A 20,015-nucleotide genomic window follows, 5' to 3' on the forward strand; every position below is an offset into this window, starting at 1 on the left:
TGAACCATGAATTATGAGTAACTAGAAGAATACTGAAAACATGACTTATCCAGGTTTCTCTGCAAAAATAGTAAATAGTAGTGAACCTAGATAACGATTATTTCTCTTACTTCATTCCCTAGAAATAAAATTAGTTTTTCCACCCGATTTGGAAAAAGAATGAATATTGCAATCCTAATTCAATCCTCGAAAAAACTATTATAAAAGTGGCAGTAAACAAACAAACAACAGTGAATGAAATTGGTGGCCTACTAGATGCATATCAAATTAATGTGGCTGTAGTAACGCAATTTCTCGTGAAATAGCATGTTAATAATGACCAGCACCCGGTTACGTAACAAATCGCTACACCGGAGCACCTAATAAGAGTCTTGATGCATCTGCTTTATCCACACTCATCAGCTATACTTTCACCTACGATTTGATAATGTGCTGCCAGAGCGCCAATTCTATCACCATATCGTCATCGCATCATCTGCAGATACGGTTCTTACAATCTAAGAACCGCTTCTATAATTTTACAATTTTGAAGGTCTTTATAAAGATAAAAAATATTTGGAACATGAGACTGGGGAAAATTATAAAAAAAAGGTAGTTTTGTAATATAAGACTGAGGAAAACTTGGGAAAAAACAATCAAATATTGAATTTTTATTTCATTAACTGAATGCTGCCGGAGTGCTATTCATTAATAAAAGTGATTCCTCCATATTAATTTAAATAATACTCTCCTATATTCACCTTGAGTTGAAAAAATATATTCGATTTTGTAATTCTGGTAATTACGGTGACGTCAAAGGACAAAAATAAATAACAATTAAGAACAAAGAATTTGTAAGAGAAATTATAAATAATAATTAATCAACCTTGATGGGATTACAAGGAGCAACTAAATTATTGAATTTCTATTAACAGTTCAAGTTTCAAAATCGAAATGAATCACATCCAAGCACTGAATCTGTTGAACAATGTGTTGATCAGCTACTGATTCTCAAAATTACTTGGTTGATTTATGATTTCTCCAACATACAATTCCAAAGATATATTTAGATATTTTTTAATTAAACACGGTTGACAATATATTCATTTTATAATATGTATGATTTCCATTCACGCAAAGAAAATTAGCTCCATTTGAATTATTTATCAAGCAGCAATTTATAATCATTTTATAGTAGGTAATTTTGAAATGTCGATTGAAAACCAATAATTACTACCATTCACCGTAGCATAGGTGTCATGTAACCGTATATGGGAAAATACATTGTTGGGCATCGGTTAATTTGTAGAAATCTATTTCAAATATCATGTGAAATGGGTAACAATAAAAATTCAAATATTAAAGTATATTACTGATAAGTTCGGTTTTAAATATTTCACTTCATTAATACATTATTTTCAAAGAGTCTCTAAAAATGATACAATATAAAATAACAGAGCATTTAGAAGAACCTGAATTTTGAGAACAATCGGTTTTGGAATGTCAACATCAAGCTTCTAGTTCCAAAAGGTTTTCAAGTTCACTGACAGTTAATTGACAATATTATTGAGTTAAGTGCTTAGATATGTTGTTCTTTCCTGATCATATTCATATGATTTGTAATTGTATCAACAAATGAATAAATTTGGTAAAATAACATAATGAAGCTTCAATATTTTCTAAATATTGACATTATTAGTAATAGTTTTCTGATTCAAGTATATTTCGTAAGTGCACCAAATTTTTAGCACATTTTTCTGATAGCCGTCACTTTTATTCTTCCGTGAGCCGTCTATAAGATAAGCCTAGTAGGGGAACAAGGGCTATCAGGTAGGTTTAGAGAAAGAACAACAAAAAGCAATCATAATTTAGTTTCAAAAGTATAGTTTCGAGGTTTGAAGATAGTTTTCGAATGCATCAAGTTGTGCGCGCGCGTCTAGCGGTACACTGTCTGCCAGAAAAGTCTGGTAGAAAGGGAAATTGGTGGGATGGGGGGTCCTGTGCAAAGGGGTGGGGGAGGGTGCATTCCAGTTGTGAAAGGGAAATGAAGGATGCGCGTATCTGGTCACAAGCCACTCAATACAGTACTTGGACCACTCACTCAGTCGCCGTCTGCTCTGCTTTTGCTCATTGCATTGCTAGTTGCTAGTTGCTCAGAGACGCGAACGTTGTTGTTGTGCATGTGCGTGTGCGTGTATCGTCTGGAATTATTACATCGCTGAAACCGCAGCAGCAGCAGCAGTAACACACTGTGAGTACAACTTTTTCTGCATTACGATTACCACATCGAATGAGAGTTATTATACTTTTATTACTAGAGTGTAAATAGTGCGTACTAAAAATGAGTCATTACTACCGAGTAAAAGGTACTTTAGTTTGAAATTGGAAGGTTTTTATACTTATAGATACAAGTGAGCACTCGGTGCTCTTTGAAGGTGTGTAGAAATTATGGGTTGATGAGAAGTCAGGTAGATTTATACTGATTTACATTTTTGACGGATGGTTCGGATACAGATCTGATTCTGCTAAGATAAAGGCAATACACCCCATTATCTTAAGTGATGATTTGGTGTGGAGGGGGGAGGTGATGCCCCGATAAGCACAAAGCCCTATGCGTGGCTTAATGGTTAGATGATGATTGGAGATGATGAATGGACCTACAACTCATCAATGTGGGTTGTGAACCACCCCAGGAACCAATTTTCAAAGCCTGAATGATATTTGGTGGAGGGCTCCTCAAGTTGTCGTCGCCTGTGGAAGGGGGGAGGCTCATGAATTATTTCAACTCACCTGTACGATATCTTATCAGCGCTAACTGCTTTTCTCGTGTTAATGACATGAATAATCTATGTTGAGTTAAATGAATGTTAATCTCTGCATTGCAGTGATAAATGACTTTACAGTTAACTCTTACTTATTTTTTTGCAAAAAGCATCCTGGTGGTCTTGTCCCACTTCAAATTAAGGGTCTGTCCGTCAATACATCTCTTATAATCATCCCTCCATTATCCAAGCATGAATAGTCTATGCTTAGTCACGGCACTACAGGGATTCCACAGTCAGTACAACGTTATTGTCCATCATGTACAGATTTCATGTGTAGTATGAAATGATCAATCAAGAATACCCTGGAAATGAATTAAAATTAAATGTAGAATCGGAATTAGGAATTCGCACAAATTTCATGTGTAGTATAAAGTGATCAATCAAGAATACCCTGGAAATGAATCAAAATATAATCGGAATTCGTCTCGATTATCATACATAACTTGATAGATTGAATAGAATCTGATATTCTGATATTCTAGAGCCTGTTTCCCTTCTTTCGACTGGAACAACTTCCTCCTCTATGCAATTTATATTTCAATTAATTACAATTACTAACCAACCTTTAACTTAACTTAAGTCTCCCTTAATTAGTTAACTAATTAACTTACTTAATTTATGACGCATTATTTCAGGTATGAATATGAATTTTACAAAATATTTTTAAACTTTATAAGATGATAATTGAGTTCGGATAGAGTTTTGGATAGCAATGTTTCTATTTTTTTCAAGGGAAACTCTCTATTTGTATGGTAAAATTTTTTACGAAATCTCATCTCATAGCCATTCAAGAATACGCTCCTTTCATCATGAGAGGGCATATTTAATAACTTACATGATTCTGTATGACTGGCATATGGAATTTGGAAGATTGAAATAAAAATGAATAGCTCAAGTTAACCAAAATAAAGACATCATCCTCTAAAATAAAACTCTTTGAGTTGAACTTCAACTGAGACTAGCCAATTTCTCCAAAGAACTCATGCATTGCACAATTCCAAAGCTGTATTCAAAAGAATTTCTTAGAATGGTGCTTGACAGACACTACACTTATTGACAGTTGTGGTATGCATTTGAATAGTCTTTTTATTTGCGGCCCACATATACTTTTACTTTTCTTGAGACATCTCTATTTGTCACTTTCTCCAGTGATTATTCTATTCCATTATTGTCAGATTACTATTTAAATTATGTTTCAAACTCGATAGATTGAAAATATCTACTATAAGCTTACTGTATATATAGATATCATCGTCATCATAACTAGAGCACACTTAAATCAAGTCATTCAGGATAATAATCTACAATGAAAATTATAATAATTTCGCATAGCCATTCAATCGAACATTATTCCAGATATTATTGATAGCAACAGATGAATAAGATTTTTTATTGAAAAATTGAATGAAATTGGGATAGATAGGATATAGGATAGAGTACATCCAACATTGGACATTTGGCCAATTACGATTTAATTAATTCAATGGATTGTTTTGTAGAGATTGAATATAACTGAAAGAAGAGAGCATTTTATTACATTTAAAGCTTTCAAGATAAAGGACCAACTATTGGTTGCAGATACCTTTGGACTCCCCGAATTATATCACAGTATAGGGTCTACCACTATATTTTCCTAACTGTAATCCCTTTTATAATTTACCAACAAGTTCCACTTGAAATATATTTTTAGAGCTTTTTCAGAAAAAATGAATGCAAACCATAATCTACATATTTGTTGACCTTCCTCTTCCTTTTCAGAGAAACTTACTTTCTAGCAGGCCCATTTGATTCACTAGTATTTCACCACTTTTTAAATCGGCTTGATAAGTGGTCACCTATAAAGTATGAGTAGGCCGCTACACTTTTTCTTTTCATTGAACACTATTCCATCTTGATAAATGTAAGCTTCTAAAATGGAAGCTTAGCTCGACCACTTATAGTAGAGATTCTCTTATAAATTTAATAAAGCCGAGCGCTTTATCAAGCCTTGCGTAATACTCTAGTGGGAATTCCACAGATTACCTTACTGGTGATTTGTGGGAGTTATTTCCACTATCTAAACGAGTAGGACCCAACGAGAATGGATACGATTATTATTTGTGATAGACAACAAAGAATAATAGTAGATTATTATTCTTGTAGAATATAAAATATAATGTAGAATCTGTTAAAATATATCGTACTTGGAGTATTCTTTGATAGACTACACGGAATAAGTTATCATGTAGTATAGTAGAGATTGCATAGTTTGAAAATATACCTTGAATTGAACAGTCTAATCAACAAAAATCTTCAAGATGAAAATGATTTATATCACCACTAGTGGAATATCAAATCTATACCAGGTAAAATATTACCAATCTCGATTTCCAATTGATTTGGAAGTAATAAGCTTCCTATTAAAATTTGCAGCTTTTCAGAAAAACTTGCAAATCAGATTATAACAAGATCATAGATTGTTAGCTTATTTTGAAGCGTGGATTACTTGTTTTTATAACAAGCTTGGAGGAATGATAGGGATTATTCTGAATCAAATTAATTGCGATATGATTATTTTTTCAATATTGAAAATTGATGATAGATATTACTACTCTCTATTCCTCATCCCATCTAATAAGATGTTGAAACATCCAGTTATATGTAATTTGCAATAGCTGTAAGGGAGATAGTATCTGATCGTTGAGGAAAAAGTATCCCAAAAGGTCTTAAATTACCATTCATAACTTATTACCCATTATGTATAATTTAGACCGCACCTAATATAGGCTACCACCGCAAAAGGTCATCATGTTAAGCTTAATAAGGCCTTCATCTTTATTATAACAATGGAGCTCATTATGTCTCATCAATAGAATACTTTCACTACATCTCAAACCCATTCAATTCTAGTCAATTTTTTCAATTTCAATGTTATTTATTATTATTCTATGAGATCGGTGGAATATGATTAGAACAATGAAAGTGGGAGGTTTTTAGAACGTTTCATCATTCTCTATCCTATATGAGATAATCATTGGATCAAATGGAGTTTTCACTTGAACTGGAATATCTGAGGAGAAAATTTCTGAAGTTTGAATACGCTTCTTTGAAAAAACAGACGATATACTATCAGAAATAGTATAGAAGATTATAACGCAGTTTATTATGAGAAGAAGGCTAAAAACAAATTACTGAAAAATTATAATCCTGGTATTATGGAAATCAGCAATAACTATACAAATAAGATGCAATGATAGTGTCAAAAACTCATTCAAATGGAACTATAATTGGCAAAGGAAAGTTTAAAAATCCAGAATCACCTTCATATTATTATGTTCGTCAGCAGTGGTTGATTGAAGCCTTCATTTTTATAACTCCAACTTCCAATTATCCACAGTTCCCAATTCAGTATCAACCTTCTTGCGAATTTCCTGTACCAAATATAACGATTATTGTAGTTCCATTTTTGTACAACTAATAACACCTTCATGAATCTCGAATGAGGCTAATGTCGATGGCTTTATATGAAGGAGTCACTATGAATCAATTTGCTGGAGTACTAAGAAGTGGAATTTTTCCAGGAGAGCCATAAAATGATACCAGTTTGGCTTTGTTGAACGACTGAGCTGGGTCGTTGGCATCAAGTGACAAAACAGAGAGGTGTCCCAGGATGTCATTGCACAAGTCGAGTTACAATCAACTAGTATACACCAAACAACCTTGAAGGTGACCAACTCTTTGAAAAACATCAATTAATATTCACGCTAGACGCTTTATAAGTCTCCAATGGATCCGAACTGAGATCAATGGAGTGAGATAATCATATGGACAGAATTAAGAAGCTGTTGTACTTGATATGCTGGACTTTAATCAAGATGATTACAAAGACTCAATGACCAAAACGAGGCACCGGCGGCCTAGATATTTTGCAATATATTTAATGGTTCGTCTGTACGAGAGCTAGACTATCCCTCTAGAGATCAAGAGAGACGCGACATTTGATGATAGATTGATAATGATTATAGAAAATAATATATTGTTCATTTAAGATTGGAATAGTTGAAAAAACATTACGATCATAGAAGAAGAGATATTGTTCACATAAGATTGGAATAGTTGAAAAAACACTACGATTATAGAAGAAGAGATATTGTTCACATAAGATTGGAATAGTTGAAAAAACACTACAATAACTATGCTAGTGGGAGTTTCCTGATAAAATGAGAGAAAATAAAGAATATATGAGTAGATAAAGGTTGAGACAATATATCAAACGATAGCATTTCCAGGAATTCGAGTTCTAATAGATGAAAACAAGACAAAAATATTTTGTTCTTGGAAGTATATATTAGCAAAATTTGGTGTGGCGCACTCACACAACTTTCCTTGCCGTTATGAAAATTGATCACTTGACGCTAGTGTTCTCGCGCATCTCAAGTCTACTATTCAAAAATCTGACCCAGCTGCTGACAGGACAATAACTCTGGAGACACACGATGCCTGCTATCTCTTGATAGTGAATGATTTAATAGAATCAACAGTAGCCAACAGTTTGCAATTGAAATAATCACATTTTCTCGAATTTCTAGCTTATTTTCAATTTCAGGTGAAAATGTTACTGAACGTTAATTGTAGAGATTTTAATGCTCAATCTTTTGCTCTCGAATTTTTTTGTTTAAATTGTATCTGAAGCCTGATAATTGGGAATCTAAAATCAAACTTTGCATAGATGAGGCGGAGCTTCTTAAAATTTTACAGATGTAAGACTTGTGGCAGTTGATAGAGCTTATCAATGACTATTTTAGGTATAAAATTGATCAAAATCGTTGGAGCCGTTTTCGAGAAAATCGCGAAAAACCCTGTTTTTGACAACATTTTCGCCATTTTAGCCGCCATCTTGAATTGCATTTGATCGAAATTGTTCGTGTCGGATCCTTATATTGTAAGGACCTCAAGTTCCAAATTTCAAGTCATTCCCTTGATTGGGAGATGAGATATCGTGTACACAGACGCACATACACTCACACACGCACACACACACACACACACATACAGACCAATACCCAAAAACCACTTTTTTGACTCAGGGGACCTTGAAACGTATAGAAAGCTAAAAATCGGGGTACCTTAATTTTTTTCGGAAAGCAATACTTTCCTTACCTATGGTAATAGGGCAAGGAAAGTAAAAATAATTTAGGATTTTCGTTAAATAATAACTATAAAAATGAATCAAATTAGTCTTTCAGAGAAGTTCCTTTTTTGGAAAATCACTACGTTCTCTTTACTCACTGCACTAGCAATAATAATGCAGTAGTGTCATATTCAAGTACTGTGACAAATTCAATCAAATGAATTGAGGTTAATCAACAAATTAATTGCAGAGATATATTGCATGGATCATGGAATAGGAGTAGACCACAGATATAAATAGATTACAGACTCCTCCTTCCGTGGAGAACACTGAGGCCTATTATACACCTCATAAGGAAATCCAAGAGAGGCGCCTGAATTCATAACACACATCCGTTGGCGCTGAACTGGAAGTGAATTTGGATGCTCTTCAAATTGAGTAAGGATGTACTTGATTCAGTCTCAAGTTTCTCCTCGAATGAGCCGACCTGTTCCTCCAACTCTTGTCCGACTGGCATGCTTCCTGAACCTTACATAAATAAACTCAAGGACCAGTTCTCGCCACTACCGCACCGCACTGCACTCGCCGGCGCAATATTAGCGCACAGCTAGTCCCATTCTCGTATTGTTAGTAGCACAAGTTAATACACCCCTCCAACGCTCCAACATAATACAGCCTTACATCAAATATACATCCTTCATATACACTTCACAAGATCACATTCGAAAGATATTGGTAATTATCCATTGAGATCTTCACATACGGGATTATCTTCCATCTACTATAAATACTCTTGATAAAAGTACATTTTATCTATTTCATCTATCCATGACGAACTGCAAGTTAATAATCCTTTTTTATCTTTGAATTAAGTAACTATAAACTGGTACTAGTTTTTAATAGCTAATATTCAAAAATTAGACTGTAGTGTCGTCTAAATAGTTCAAAACGGAGTACCTTTCAGTCTGCAGAATAAACACACATCAGCTAAGCATATAGCATATAGCTCTACAGTTTTTTTTTCTAATTGAAATCCAACATCGTCGGGGTTGTGCTTTGTTTCTCATTTCGAGTTTTCCCTGTCCTCCTCTCAATATCTTAGGATATGTCAACATCCTTTTCCAATATAAATTAATGAATTTATATGTAAATTAATAATAAAATTTCATTCTTGTCAGGGTGACTGATGGGGGCTCATCCTTGCTCACAGACCTTAGGTCCATGCAAGGATTAATTCCTTTAAGTACGGCCTGTCAGCTTGCACTATTAGAGGAATAATAAACATTAATAGTAGAATAGAAAGTTTTTATGTTATTATGCTTTATTATTATTATTATTATGCTTTGTAAGTAACATTATTGTATTGTAAACATTTTTCTGATAGTGTGGGTGACAGAATTTATTTATATTGGTTGTATTGTTTTTTGGATGAGGAATAAAAGAATTTGATTTGATTTATATTCCCATACCATACTCCTAACATGAGTATAACCATAGAGAAACAATAGCGTAAGTTATGCTATTGTTTCTCTATGGTATAACCCTGAAAAAAACACCCAAGATTCAAGCTCGATATAATCTAGCAAAAGATTAGTGATAATGCTATTCCATTGAACTCTCCACATCCAAAATTGAAGGATAATCTCCACTTTTAAAATCCATACCCAGAATGATCTACTTATAAATGAATTTAAACTCAAGTAAGGATCTACTTAATATAACGTTTTATAAACTCTATAGGTACTTTCAAGATATAATTTGAACTCAACGTATCCGAGACTGTCTTTCATTGCTGAATGATTTCATGTAACTAAGAATTTGTTTAAGGAAGTAACCTGCTTATTTCAGAACCCACCATAATCTATGTCCTATTCAACTCTCATCGTTTTTCTAATTTTTGTTAGAATTTTGATTTTCTCAATTTTCCGTTGAATGCATAATACACAACAGTTCCAGTAGTGAGGCAGAGCACTCACTTATTAGCAAATTTGAAGATCTTGAAATTAACTTTCAACATCGAAAACTACAGCTTCCAATGCGATCTAGCGAAGATTATAGCTCTCTCAATGGTTATGTTCTGATAATCATGCTCTTCTGATAATTCAATCAAATGTTTGTTCCGATATTCATGTTTGTTTTCATTAATTATTTTTCTACTCTTATACTCTTATGATTACTCTATTAGTCTCATATCTACTTGACATGGTAAAATATCAATTGTTGCTGCGGCTACTTAAACATTGAAGAAAGTCGACTCGCCATACCCGCTAATGAGACTAATCAGATTGACTTCTGGATTACATATTGTGGCGTTTTTTCACATTCAGTATTTGCATTGGAACTGGTCCACCAATGACAAGCAGCTCACAATTCGAGCCTGACCGGTAGTGACGACATAGTTAGTCTGCATGCGTTTCTAAACTGGCTCAAATTTAAATCTCATTACGAAATAATCCGGATGAAATCCAATAAATCTGTATTGCGACCCATGAGAAAACAAATGGCTAATTTATTCAAAAGAGGTGTTTCAAGAGATTTGATAAACACAAGTATTTCACTTGATAATTAGATATTATAACTCGAAACGTTATCAATCAAGTGATTGATCAAGAATTAGTGAACAAGAAATGCTGGCTTCCGTCAGTTGAAGTGATCTTTGAATAGCTGTACTGTTTTTGCGAAAGAAAATTGATTTAAGGGGCAGAGCTGCAACCACCCAATCATTGACCTTCACCTATCAATGATGCTATACTGTGCCTGGCCTGAGCAAGCAATTCAACTTTTATTAAACGTCTGAATTTATTAAATGTCTTATATTTAACATCGCCTGTTCACCTCAAAATCACTCTTTCAAGCTTGAGATAATGATAATTATGCATGTTTCAAGTAATCTATTCAATTAGAAATACAATTGTATTGGCATCTTCATTACTTTACGATCGAACTTAATGGTTGATTAAATTTTTCTGCGATATTCTATCATAGTAACAGAAATTGATGCTAATTTTCCATTTGATAGTAAATGTGAGGATTTATTTCAATAGGAAGCTATTCAACAATAGGAATATGTTTGATTTGATCTAAATATATTCCATTCAAAGCTTTCTTTATGGGAAGAAAGAATCTCAAGCTAGTCAAATACGGAATAAATTAGAAGCGATTAATGGTTTCAAGACTTCTATTTACAGTATTATAAACCCCAATTAATTCATTTGAAAAGTTAATCATCTATTCTTTATCCTGCGGGACCTTATATTTAAAATTCATTTTCGATTGATAAATAACATGGAAATATTAAAATCAACCTTGAGAATATTCATTAATGAGAAATAATTTTTAGTAGTGCTATTGAGTAACAAAGCAAAATGGCATACATCACGTTATGCCACTAAACTATGATTACGACAGAGTAACAATTCAACTTACTGTTAGCATACAGTTTTGTTACTACTCCACTTTAGACTCAGCACACGCGTAAAATTTATATGACCCGTTTAGCCTGAGGTTATTTGAAAGTAATCGTCACGTGAACATTATTTTACACATTCTTTCTCCGTTAAAACCACACTATATGATTCACAACCTTTCTAGGTCTGGGTTTTTTGAATCAATAATGAATCAACGCCGTCTAAAGAATATCCAAGAAATAACTAACGCTGAACAAAACAGATTAATAATATGGTTTGAGTTACGTAACGCATCGTTGCAACACACGGCTTTTGCATTAGCGAAACCGGAATATTAAACTAGTAATCACCGGGCCGAAATAGAGGAGAAATTTCATTGATTTCTTGTTAAATGGGCCTCATCGAGGGGGTTTCCACCAGTCATTGCACTCAGGAAATGTGTGTGAAACAGGACTTTCTGCAGAATGGATTAAGTTATTTTGATAATTGAAGCAAGTGACCAGCGCAGAATTTACAGAATCCGGTGATTCAACTTTGAAAAAACGGATCTTGTTACAGAGCATTCGTTATTGGAGTCAAGGCGAACGACACGTTAGTCCATTGCACAGTCTCTACTCCACTTGCACTTGCACAGAGCCTCTACTCCATTTGCACTTGCATTGCCCACCATTGAGCCACCCTTCATTAGCAGCAACAATCAGTTCGCATAACTTTCACAAACAACATTCGCACATCAATTTTACAATTTTATTAATGACATTTGATTGCGAAAAGTGGCTGATAGTGAACGTAACAAACTGATTCGTTTTTTCTTTTTTTTGTGTATTCAACCCTTTCCCTGTATTCAGAATCATTCAATACTAGCTGGTCCGGCGAACTTCGTACCGCCAAATAGTTAATGCATCTCAGGACAAACTATAGCTGGATGCGCACCTGAAGAGGCGTGATGCGGCATTTTATTTATATAGATTATTTTCCAACTGCAAAATAAATAATTTACTAAAAGTCAATTAATTATGAACACCGAAGACAGCACAAATTATTCAAAACAAAGCAATGTCTTTAGAGCATGTAAGTCTTTAACCTGAGGCCGCACTGCTGGATGATTACACACAGAACAGTCATTTTGTTTTTAGTATAAAATACATGGGCGGTTATGGAGCAGCACACACTCTTGTCTACTATATACCGACGGCTGTTGAATGAAACAATTATTATAACAGCTGATTTTTATTTCTGTGTGTGGCCAGCTCACAAATCTTCTCCCATAAGGATTACATGCAAACTTTGAAGGACCGTAGGGAAGAGTCCTGAAGTCGGATTCTAAATTTGATAGGCCATAAACCTGGTCCTGAACATAGCAAACACAACTGAAAGAATCATCATATTCGTTGCACACATAAATAAGTTATTGAATGTCAAAATTTGAGGCTCGATTTTTACTTTCCTTGCCCTATTACCATAGGTAAGGAAAGTATTGCTTTCCGAAAAAAACTAAGGTACCCCAATTTCTAAATTTCTACACGTTTCAAGGTCCCCTAAGTCCGAAAAAGTGGTTTTTGGGTATTGGTCTGTGTGTGCGTGTGTGTGTGTGTGTGTGGTGTGTGTGTGTGTGTGTGTGTGTGTGTGTGTGTGTGTGTGTGTGTGTGTGTGTGTGTGTGTGTGTGTTGTGTGTGTGTGTGTGTGTGTGTGTATGCGTGTATGTGCGTCTGTGTACACGTTATCTACTAGTTAACGGAATGACTTGAAATTTGGAACGTATAGTCCTTACACTATAAGGATCCGACACGAACAATTTCGATCAAATGCAATCCAAGATGGCAGCTAAAATGGCAAAAATGTTGTCAAAAACAGGGTTTTTCGCGATTTTCTCGAAAACGGCTCCAACGATTTTGATCAAATTCATACCTGGAATAGTCATTGATAAGCTCTATCAACTGCAATAAGTCCTATATCTGTAAAAATTTCAGGAGCTCCGCCCAATCTATGCAAAGTTTGATTTTAGATTCTCAATTAGCAGCCTTCATATACAATTTAAACAAAACATTTGAAGTGGAAAAGATTGAGCATGAAATCTCTGCAATTGATGTCCAGTAACATTTTCACCTAAAATTGAAAATAAGCTTGAAATTCGAGAAAATGTGATTATTAAATAGCAAACTGTTGGCAACTGTTGGTTCTATTAAATCATTCACTACGAAGAGATATCAGACCTCGTGTGTCTCTAGCGTTATTGTCCTATCACCAGCTGTTTCATATCTTTGAATAGTAGATTTGAGATGCGCGAGAACACTAGCGTCAAGTGATAAATTTTCATAACGGCAAGGAATGTTGTGTGAGTGCGCCACACCAGATTTTTGTTTATATAGATTTGAATACCCTATCTCTGTATTCGATATTTGAAACAGAATGATTTTCAAACAATTTCTAGAATCTAGGAAGAATTTCTTACATCAAAACGGTTGCATCAAGATGAAGAGATATATTTTGTGTTTCTATAATTGAATATTACCTTTCTTTCAGAATATAATATGAAGATTTCTTTGCAAAAAACAAAAGTGATAGCTTTTCTGGGGAAGTCTCTAATACGTTCTAAAATAGTTCTCAACAACAGAATACTGGAACAGGTATCACATTTCAAATAATTGGGATGTGATATTACATACGAGGAAGACCACGACTTGAATGCAAAAATTAACAGATTCCAGTACATATGCGGAACTATTAACAGAACTCTCAAAAATAAAGCCCGAAAAGAGACGAAACTCAAATTTTATGAAGTAATGGCCGTCCCTACACTTTTGTATGGCTTTGAAACCTGGGTACCAAAGAGAAGGGAGTGGAGCAGGTTACAGGCGGCCGAAATGAGATTTTTGAGGTCAGTGAAGGGATGCACCAGAGAGGACAGGCTTTATAATATCGATATACTTAGAGAGCTCAATGTAATCTCCATACCTCAACAAGTTGACGGAAATCGACAACAGTGGAGAGAACACGTTGAGAGAATGGGAAACGGAAGAATCCCGAAAGCTGCCATTGCTTACAAGCCAGAAGGGAGGAGAAGTATTGGCAGACCAAAAAAAAAGGTGGGAGAATGTTTGAAGGCGGAACAGGTATTAATGGCTACCCCTGTAAGAAGACGACGACCTTTCTTCAGATATAAATTTCTATGTAACTATGATGCACTTCTAATATACATCACAATAAACTTAGCCAGACGGCTCGATGTGATAGCCAGAACTGTGTGTCATTCGTAAGTGCTATATCTCAAAAGTGCGAGTATACAAATTTTTCGTTATTCATGGATAATATATAAAATTTCAAACACATTTCAAATAATGTAATAAGCCAAAACCTTACCTCCCTGACCTTTCCTTTTACAGTCATTTAGAACCCGGGTTCGAACCCTCTCATTACCAGAAGTTTTTTAACCAGATCACTCCCGTGTTATCGGATGGGCACGTTAAACTGTCGGTCCCGGCTGAAGTATAACAGTCGTGATGCCCATTGACGGCTTAAATTATATATTCAGGCGGTGGGACCTTCCTGAAAGGGACTCCCCACCAACAAAAGCCATACGAATTTACTTTTTTTTTAGAACCTAATTGGACAGAATCGTTTAGGTTATGTTTATACACTAGGAAAATTGAAATCTCGCAGTATTGAGGCACTCCCCCAGATCTAAGATTTGCAAATCAGGGATTATTATTGAAGAAAATTTCCGAATAAAATAGGAAATAATCATCATTATTGAATAAAGATAGAAAATTGTGGAGCCTTATAGTGAGCAGAATATAATATTACATGGACTCACAAAAAATTGATATTCTTTAACCTGAAAAATGAATATTGTAAATATGTAAAATCTATTTAATCTCAACCAGAAACTTACCTCATTTAGAGAGTCTTGTTCAATAATTGTGAATGTGAATAGAGCTTTATTATTATAATTATTGAATAATAAAATAGTGAAAAATCGTGAACAGTTTCCATTACGCTATGATAAAAATAAGGAATATTATTCTAGTCAAATACTGAATAAATTAGAATAAAATAACCTTCCCTCCCTGCTTTGTAGTTATGTGTATAAATGGATGTTCCATTTATAACATGTGTTGGAAATAAATCAGTGAAGGATTAAAGAGAGATTGTTGGAACATCTAAATTAATTGATTATTACTATTTCATAATTTTAATTTAAGAAAAAAATCTTACAAGATTCCTCAGTTAAGATCAAGTGATTGGTCAAATCGATGAGAAATAATTTATGGACTGACCGTATATTTGGGACAAATTCCCAAAATGAATAATTAACGAATTGAGAAATTTATAGACATATCATAGCTAGTTGCTCCTGCTTCAGCAAAAAAGTGGTCAGTTTTAAAGGAGGACAAGAAAAAAATTGTTTCCAATCTTCTAAATTACAGTTTTCAACACAGTTTCTTTGACAGCGCTCTTGAGTAACAGACGTTTCTGGTTCCTTATTGCAATAACTAAATGACGGAGAGATGTATAAAGTATAGGTAGTCAATCATAAGAAGTACCAGAGTATCTCAACTCAGATACAGTACATAGATACTTGCTATCAGACAACATGTGTTGGAAATTTAGACAGTACTGCGAGTACTAGGTAGTTCGTAAGTGAAAGAGAACAAGTTATTTCTCCAGCCTTTAGGCCTACAGAGAGAAGAACACGTTTCCTAACCAGTATCGAACGAGCGGCTCAATTCAAGTGTGTGTGTATGTGTTTTTCAAATACCTGTAACATAAAAAATACACTCACGGAAGGAAGGTCTTAAAAATTCCTCAAACAGTAAAATGCCAAGAAGCTATTGGCAAAACTTGTTGGAAGCTGATTTCAATATTTCTCAAGTCCAATGCAAGTGAGTTTTCTTACAAGAATGGATTAATTCAGGAATGAACTTGTGTTTCCTATACAGTACACGAGAGAGGAATCTTATTTCAGCAATTCTGTGGGTCAAGGAGCTCCAACATATTCAAGGTATTAAGCATAATACATAGTATTGCTTACAATACAGTGCTTGACAATGCTTGAATACATGGTGGAATAAAAACATCCCCTAGCAAACGAAACGTTATGTTCCGTTATGTTCCTAGTGTGCTCTCACCTCTGACCAAGAAAGTAAACTTTCAACTCGACTGAAACTGGAATCTTGAAGAAAGTTCTTTCCCTACCGAGCACAGATACTTTTCAGGAGACAAGTATCCAATAAGCATACCATAAGGAAGAGGGAAGTGGTTGCAATGCTGATAGGGATGGAAGAAAAATACAGACTTTGAGTGCAGTTCTTCCAATAATCACTGTTGAACAATAAAATCATATCAAAATTTTTATTCACAATTCAAACAATTGAGGGTCCTGCCAAACCTTAATATATTAAACAATTGAATATTATAATGGTTCAAGGGATATGTATCAGAGGAGTGGATGGGAGAGGAGGAATTATTAATCCTAAACTGATATGAATTGAAAGTTCATTTGGGATTTATGATAATTTTCACAATCACATAAGAACTTAAACTTTCATTACAGGTAAACACAGAAAATGTAACAATATTGAACTAGGGTGATGAGCATAGTATTTCTGAGCACCTCACTTTCAATTCAGATTTTAAATAAATTGTGAGATGAATAATATGAATATTTCATACTCACCTACTCTAGTACATGGGTTTCTCATAGTTGAGTAGGTTAATTTCCAATAGAATTAAATTCCATATTTTTTATAGACCTATTGTATTGTATTTTACATATTTTGTTCTTTTTATGTTTCAATTGCTTGCTTGTATTTTTTAAAGTAAATAAATTTATTTATTATTTCAAATGACAATGAAAATAATATTTTATTGTGAAACTATCAAGCACATGAAAGCAACCAGGAATTGACTATTAAATTTTCTATTACATCTCTATTCATTTGGATATGTTTTGGGAATACTATACAATACTCATCAAGAGATTCAGCCATGATAGCATCAAATTATAGAATTATAAACACATAATAATACAGTATCATGCAAAATACATTATTCTTGAGCACCATTTGCATTGTAAATTCAATCAGAATTATAAACATTAGAAATCAAATAGAAACATTAAAAATTATTGTGCCTTGATACAGTTTGTTTTTATTTGCATTGGATAATGGTAGTATATGACATACGGCAATATAAAATATAATTGCATATTCTGTTCTTCGATTTATGATGCTCATTCAATAAGAACTCAGAATTCATGTCTGCCAAGTCATTTCTACGCAGATATCATGGATGTTGTCAGACAATAAAATTCATGGACGTGCAGTAATACAACGTAACATTATTCCGACACCCACACTGATTATTTCATAAGCGAGAATGTAACCGGCAATCACTCCTAGAAAGTGAATCAATTAGTATTTTGCGCTGAGGGTCAGATTCAGCTCATACAATACTAATTACCGATTATCGCACGGGTCACATTCTCACGTTGGATGGAGAAAACAGCGGACAGCGCACTCACATCTCAAGTGCATTTTAGTGCTCTTGAACTTCTGGTGGGAAATGAGAGGGAGAGAGGTTAATAACGAGCGCTGTATCAGATAGAAAGTGATGCAAAGCAGAAGAGCAGTCAACTTTCTAAAGCATGTAACAACGATAATTCACAGGACACTGAAATCCCGGAAGATTTAACATTGGTTTTAACGGTTATCTGTTCTTTGGGTCCGAAGAATATGATCCAACAAAGGACGGTAGGCTATCATAGCCATTGTTTGTAATCTCAAAAAATGCTAGTATAGTGTTGTTCTATCAAGAATTTATTTGAACCTGAGTGTTGAGTGCACACAATTTATTTGTACCATAATGTCATTCTATGAATATTGATTTTACAGTATATTATGTATATTATTTTCTTCATTCCGTCAGAGCCAACAGTAATAATAACAACATTATTTCGTGAGAATTTATTTTTCAGTAACCAACTCCAGTACTTCCAACTTTCAAATTACGTTATGTTAAGCTTCATTCAAATCAACTGATTGTTCCTCCAATTGATAAAGTCGGTCTAGGTAATGTTGATGTTAATGTTAATAGTCAGTGGTGCCAACAGTTGGTGGGGGTGGGGGGGGGGTTTGTGGATGCAGACTTCGTCCTTGAAATTCTTGGAGTGGTGGGGGGTGGCTTCAAATTTAGGGGAGTTGCGTGAATGGGCTTGGGGGGAAGCTCCCCTGTGATAGTGATGATGATTTTTATGAGATTCTTTGAAAACAATTAGAACTGGGAGAGGACTTTCAAAACTGAAGAAATTCATTGAATTTGCAATGCAAAGAGCTAGCTGGTAGCCCTTTTGTGTCGAAACAGTTCATTTATTTGATAAAATGAGAATGAGGGTTCAAATGACTTGACTCTTTACTTTCCATCAACGATGAAGAAAGAGATAATTACATCAACTTTTCATAATATCAATGTCAATAAAATATTATCACGGCCCAAAAAATGTTGATTTGATCCAGAAGTTAATAGATTAATCCATAAGTAGGTCATCGTTCGACCTTCAGGATAATTGAGAAAGTAATCTTGAATTACATAAGTTCCATAGCGCTTTGGATTTGATTATAACAGGCTACCGAAATAAACACTGACAGAGTAAACCTCTAAATTAGGAACTAATTGGAAAAATTGGAGAGTTAATTGGCCTGTCTACAGATGCGAATCTAGCTGTCATGGTTATTATTTTTTGCTATAGTAAAGATTTTGCAATACAAAAGCGATATTTCTTCAATAACCGATCTTCCGAATTTCATTTCAATGAATCAATCAATGTCAACAATATTTAGCTCCTAGAATTGTTGTAACCTAGACGTGCGTACAGACTATATCTTGATATTATGTTATAATACGCCACAAAAACGCTAATTTAACTTTTCATTGACTTACAGTTTCTGTAAAAATACAGATATAATAAAACATAGCATCAGCTGAATAAAAGTGAAATTTACGTGGCGCATAAGTCTGTACGCATCTGAATAAGAAATACCATATCAAGCAGGAAAAAAGAGGAAAAATTCAATTCAAATCACCTATGAAAAAGGAAAGAAAGACATAAAGTTCATAAGATTTTATTAATATTTCCGAAGACATAGATTCGACACAAATGTCACAGTTGCTTATATTGACTAGTTCTTTGAAACTGGTTACGTGTGGACATAAACTCTTTCAGTAGTCACCGGAAATTGCCCCATTAGAGTTATCTAACACAGTGCAAATTTGAACATCACGAAACAAGAAGAGGAAGAATTTCAATACTGTACATTCATTACAGTTTCACTTCTTGACTTTAACATACAATAATTCAAGGACAGTATTTGTTACGGTATCAGTCTACAATTCTTTAGTAGTTTCATTCCCTCTAGAATGAATGTAACCTACTTATTGTTTATCTAATTTAGATTGCCTTTGAGTAGAGCAACATAATGAGTTCAAAAATATTAATGATGAATTTGAAACATAGTTTGGATGTCATCTTGGGATTTCAAGATTCACTAAACTAATTTTGGATGAGCAAAATTTTAAAAACATTTGGAATGATAGTATACTTGTAGTTGTTATTGTCCAAATATATTCTCTCCAACCCCTTTGCCCCAATTTGTTATTTGAATAAGAAGGAAATACTGTATACATTTCCCCAATTTA

The 20,015-nt window shown here is 34.1% G+C and overlaps 2 protein-coding genes across 8 annotated transcripts in view; one reads left to right on the plus strand and one right to left on the minus strand.

The window, feature by feature from the left end:
- LOC111044952 (keratin, type I cytoskeletal 9-like) overlaps positions 1 to 20,015 on the minus strand; it is a 176,306-nt gene that overhangs the window by 75,256 nt on the left and 81,035 nt on the right. The window lies entirely within an intron of this gene.
- The window catches only part of LOC111044950 (cell wall protein IFF6), a 117,143-nt gene that overhangs the window by 872 nt on the left and 96,256 nt on the right, over positions 1 to 20,015 (plus strand). The window contains exon 1 of one of the 7 annotated variants that reach the window (XM_039424472.1): positions 2,017 to 2,230. The exons of 4 other annotated variants lie outside the window; for them this stretch is intronic. The gene's annotated coding sequence lies outside the window, so the exon portion shown is untranslated. Of the gene's footprint in view, positions 1 to 2,016; positions 2,231 to 20,015 lie in introns of those variants that run through there. 2 more of the 7 variants (XM_039424474.1, XM_039424469.1) reach the window with 2 other exon arrangements.

Source organism: Nilaparvata lugens, chromosome 3 (assembly GCF_014356525.2).
Source record: "Nilaparvata lugens isolate BPH chromosome 3, ASM1435652v1, whole genome shotgun sequence".
In the NCBI taxonomy this organism is placed as follows: domain Eukaryota; kingdom Metazoa; phylum Arthropoda; class Insecta; order Hemiptera; family Delphacidae; genus Nilaparvata; species Nilaparvata lugens.